Below are 5694 nucleotides of genomic sequence, written 5' to 3'. Positions count from 1 at the left end.
GTGAACTGTAACTGTCTGTTGGATGTTTCAGTGTCACACTACCAATGTCTTGTTCTCCTGTTTCAAGAAATAACAAGCATTGTCCTGTTGGATGTAAAGCATACCTCAAAGATTGTAAAGGTGGGGCGGTGTGAAGAGGAAAGAAAATTTGAATTTGATACACGCCAAGACGAGAAGTCAGTGAAGGTTTGGAAGAGTGAGGAAAATGAGTGAACAGGAATTAAAGCAAATGAGATTTCAAACAATGGCATCTTGGAAATAACCTAAATTGCTACTTGAGAGACTAACAAATATTGCAATACTTTGAATGCAAAAGTAACAATAACATTGCTAAAATCTTAGGGTGGAGTCATGATGATGGTAATGACAGTCAGGCAAAAAAGGAGTGGTGATATTGTCAATGTTGAAGTAATCATGGAGACAAGAATATTTTAAGTCCGGGAAAGACCATTGCTATATATATAACCAGTCTCTATCACTAAGTATCCAGGTAATGGATTATGTGAAGGGGTCGGGGGGCAGTATACTGGTTGGAAATGATGTTACCTTCAAGGAGCATAGAACAGCAAGGGAAGATAATAATGGACCACTTGCTATAGAGAAATCAAAAGTTACTTGGATTTTATTGTAAGAGTGATAACAATTAAGGATGAGTAAGTAAGTAGAGTCTCTGTTTCATAACTCTTCTAAAATGCAACAGTTTTAACTAACATTGAAGTGTTAGCCTTGGTTATAGGCATTTACTAATCAGCCTGTTCAGATACGTTATTACCCATTTCGGGAGCAGGTGGGACTTGAACCCAGGCTTCTTAGTTCAGGACACTTCTAATGTACCACAATAGCTCATAGGCATAGCTTCTGCACTCAAGATATATACTCAAGGAGGTGATCCTGTGCCTCAGAGGCAAAGTGCTGTCTGTGAGTCAAGACAGACAATTTATCGAATGATTTTGCTGTCTTGGATTTCAAAGTAATTTACACAGTCCCATCAATCTAAGAATAGCCAATAAACAGCTTGTAGTTAAAGTGTACCTGGATAGAGAAATGGTGACATGTTTTCTATACAGTGATCAATGGTTTAACTGAATGTGGTCAGTAAATGAATCTTTTCAATTTTGGGATGGATTGAAGGTTGGAACTCTGAAGTAAAGCATGTGGAACATTATCCTTTTCAAAGACCAAGAGTGGAATCTTACTCCAAGCAGAGTGGGCTATGGTGAGATGATTGATAGAACCAGGAGAGTTGTTCACTGAGACCATTTTTTCTCAGGCAGTGTGGAGGGATGCTTGCCAACCAGAGGTGAGCATCTAATTGACACTCATCATTGTTTTTCAAACAGCTTATGGACTACCCAATTGCCCATGGTTCATGATCTTACCAAACTCATTAAATGAACGAGTGATCAGGAAAACTCCTCATTGGAAGCAGAGAGGGTTCTTGGTGGGTTCAACTCGCCACTTGCTCCAAATTTCCTCCATGTTCTCCAAGGACAAACTGCAGAGCAAGGCATAATCAATGAGCACAGCCACAGGTACCCAACCACCATGAAATTGGCATTTGATATTCAAGAATGAATTGCCACCATCTTGGCATCCTTCAATGCATTGGCTTTGCAAGGGCAGACTGCCAGTGTTCTTTGCCAGAAAAACCAGTACAGGGAAAGGAATCCATTACACAATGTGGACCTGCTATGGCTACTGCCTTGCTCTTTCAGCATGCATCTACCTAGTACCTATCGGCACACCAGCTGCATGCATTCCTTGCCCTACGCAGCCTTGCCTTGCACTGCCAATTGGCACAGTCACACAACTAAACAGGTAGCCATGCTGTGCAGCAGTCCTCAGTCAATGGTGCATGAACCTTGCCTTGTGTCAATGTGGGATGTTAGCCTAGCACCTGCGCCACACAGCCTCCGTGGGATTTCCAGAGCACATTCAGACATGTCTGAAAGGTTTGGAGTAGCCCACAGTGAACTCAATGGGGCATGTGCCTGTTAGGGGGTGCCTAGCGCAGTTAGTCAACATACCAGTCTCAGGCTTTGGCCATGATAAGGAATCCAGTCAGGTGCTAGTTTATGCAGTCAAGGTACATACAGAGGCATAAACTATGCCTCCATGCTGCAGGAGAGGAGGAACAGTAGGAGATATGTATCCACCAACCAGGAGTCTGGACAGATGAGAGCTGCCACAGGTAGGTCACGTCACATGAGGGAGTGGGCATGGTTATGCCATCACTGCTGTTGCAGGAATTATGAGAAAAGTGGGTAAGAGGCTGAGAGAAATTGTTGACAGGCAGTTGATGGGTGCAGGCATGTGTTTTGGGCAACATCCTGACAAGTACCAGGTTGACAGAATGGGCACCTCGAAAGGAAAGGGTGAGTTCTAAAGAGTCAGATCAGACTTGGAATGCTAACTCTGCCTCTCCATTGATATTGCTAGACTTACTGAGTTTCTCCAGTACTTTGTTTTTGGAGAAGGAAAGGGTGATGCTTGGGGTGTCAGTCATATGTTAACGCTGAGGCTGAAAGCCACTGGCCACTTGTTACTTCAACCGTGAAGCACATGGAGAGAATACAATATTGAGGAAAACAACTCAGTTGTGGGTGGCACAAGTGAGGTGACCTGTGAAGGCCAGGGCTTGCATCTGCAAGTAATCACTGGGCATCCACATTGGAATCCTGTTGTCTTGCAACATATTCTATCTTCATCACTCTAGCCCTCTGGGTTCCTCCCCCAACTCTTCCTGGCCTCCTACAGCAATGATTTGGGGAGCGGTGTCGGAATGATCCACGGCCATGCACACATATTACTACTCTTATTCTCACATGGTATATTTGGTGCTCATCATACAATCCCAACCATTGTACCTTGCTAATGGCCAAGGAGTGATGCTGCAGGGCATCATGGACAATCTACGGAAAATAAGACACAAGGATAACCAGATGAATGGTAACTCGAAAGTTTATGAAATGTAATATCAAGTGAACTAACATTGTTTGAATACCAAACATTCAACATTACATGGTTTATTTGCAGCAAAAATCTATGTACATCATTTTGTATGCTCAACAAAAACTATTTCCATCACATCATGTGCTGCACAGACTATTTACTTGAGGATCCCAGCTGCCAACGCACGTGTTATTAATAGAGGTTTCTCTTCCTCTCCCTCCTGCTGTGATACACTGAGCTTCCCTGTTCTGTAAACAGGATGGAGGGGGTCTGCTCAACAGTGGTACCCATTGGCCCTAATGCTTTGCTTGCAGTGTACCAAGACAAGTTGTGTCTGGGCAAGTCAGACGTGCTGAAGGGCATGCTAAGTGGTCCTCCTTGGCATGAACGTTCAAGGCTCAGAGATGGGGCAGATAGGATTGAGGTGATCTTTCCTAACTGGAGTCTAAAGTGGGGCCTATGAGTGTCTTATTACTTCAGCTGGGCTCCTTGCGGCACCATCCACTCTCCCTGTGAGGAGAAGGACAATGGTTATGGCTCCCCAGTCTCACTTCTGCTCTAGCCTCAGTACTGAGAACCAAAGGGTGGGGCAGTGGAGTGCAGGTGCTGTTGACTTTCACACAGCCCTGAGGGTGTTGGACCTGTCTGTCCATTCCAGCTGCCAGCATCTTCATGGACACAGTCAGATGGTTACAGGGCTGACTGCACTGCTGCTGCATCTGGATGACAACAGGTAGTGCATCGCTGAACTGGCTGCAACACTCCAGCACCTCAGCAAGGAGTGCAGCTTCTCCTCCTTATGAAGTTCCTCATCAGTAAGATTACAGAGTCCTCTCCTGCTACAGCCTCTCCAGGTCCCTCAAGACTGAGACGACAACGTCATAACCGAGTGGAATCTCAGAAGGCGCCTGGTCTCCAACAGTCCTCTGACCAACAGCCTTGGTGCTGTCAGTGTATAGAATTTATAAAGTCCACTGAGATGCCCTCAACTGTGCTGCTGGGAGTTCCAGGAGGCAGTGTAGACAATGACCGCTCCATTACATCTGCGCTGTCACCTGGGGAGCTTGAGGAACTCTCCTCTGCAGGAAACAAGCTGGTAGTTAGGAGGATATGTGCATAAGAGGCAGAAGATGTTGTAGCCACTGGTTAGTCATAGTCTTGGACGCCTGGTTAAATGTAACTATTGCAGGGGAATGACAAGTGTTACTTACTCGGGTCTTGCTCCTGAACCCTCGCAGGAGTGGTTCCTGCCTTCTCCTGTAAGGGTGAGTATCCTTTCCTTGTGTGGGGTGAGGACACAGATATCAGGCACAACCCCATTCCTCCTAACCTGTGCACTATTGTTCCACCCTGTTATAGGATCTCCTGTAATGACATAAAGGGTTAGAATGAGTAAGATGCAAGTGTGTGGCATAGCTCTTACCTGGTGCGTGAGGTGTGGAGATGTTTGAAGTGAGTGAGGAGGCAGCACAGAGGGGATGTGGGGTCAGTGATGTGGGAATATGGTGGAGGGAGCGGGAATGAAGTAGCAAGAGTGAGAGAGAGAACATAGAACATTACAGTGCAGTACAGGCCCTTCAGCCCTCGATGTTGTGAACCTAATCTAAAGTCCATCTAACCCGCACTATCCATTATCATCCATATGTTTATCCAATGACCATTTAAATGCCCTTAACATTGGTGAGTCTACTACTAAGGGAGCAGGAGAGGTACCAAGTGTCAACAGGAGATTTGTGAGATACAATACCTAACCACCGTGTTGAGCAAATGAACCAGGGGAAAGACCACCAAGAAGCGCCCTCAGCGTACAACAACGTATTCACCAGGTTTGATCAGTCACAAATTCAGGAGTTTAAGGAGGCCTTCAACATGATCGATCAGAATGGTGATGGCTTCATTGATAAGGAGGATTTGCATGACATGTTAGCTTCATTTGGAAAGGATCCAAATGATGAATACCTTCAGGCAATGATGAATGAAGGTCCAAGGCCTATCAACTTTACCATGTTCTTGACCATGTTTAGTGAAAAGCTGAATGGGACAGACCTTGAAGATGTAATCAGAAATGCCTATGCATGTTTTGGTGAAGAAGGAACAGGTTATATCCAGGAAGACTACTTGAGAGATTTGTTGACAACAATGGGTGATCAGTTTACTGATGGGGAGATGGATGAAGTTTTTCATGAAGCACCAATTGATACTAAGGCAATTTCAATGATATTGAATTTACTCACATACTGCAACATGGTGCCAAGGACAAAGATGACGAATAGAATGTAAATTCAGGGGGTGGGGGAAAGCTCCTATTTCACTTTGCAGAATATATACCTATTGGAACATACTGCATACCTTGGCTCTAATAAACATTGTTCTTTTTCATTTTTTATATTTTTCAGTCATGTTGGCATACTTTGCACACATTGGAATGAAGTGGAAGGTTAGTGGCAGGGAGCAAGAATCTCGAGAAGCAAATCACTTGACGCTTGAATATTTCTTAGAAACCACAAGGTTTCAGCTATTTGCTGGAGGTCACCTGTGTTTTCTGCCTGCCTGAGTGGTGGTACTTGTTTGAAGAGTATTTTGATGTCGTGATCTGGCTTGTCAGAATTCCTCATTTTTCACTTTTCAAAGAGTTGTTTTTAATTCTCATTTAATTTGTGATTTATGGAGTGATAAGGAAAACAAACCACTGTCCTTCAAACTCTTCTGATCAGTATACCTGGGTTTGTCTGAGACAATTAC

The 5694-nt window shown here is 44.3% G+C and overlaps 1 pseudogene; it reads left to right on the top strand.

The window, feature by feature from the left end:
• The first annotated feature begins 4719 nt into the window (after window positions 1-4719).
• LOC122549516 lies at window positions 4720-5225 on the top strand (annotated as a pseudogene).
• The last annotated feature ends 469 nt before the right edge of the window (window positions 5226-5694 follow it).

Source organism: Chiloscyllium plagiosum, chromosome 4, assembly GCF_004010195.1.
Source record: "Chiloscyllium plagiosum isolate BGI_BamShark_2017 chromosome 4, ASM401019v2, whole genome shotgun sequence".
NCBI lineage: Eukaryota > Metazoa > Chordata > Chondrichthyes > Orectolobiformes > Hemiscylliidae > Chiloscyllium > Chiloscyllium plagiosum.
This window is presented reverse-complemented; position numbering and strand designations above follow the sequence as displayed.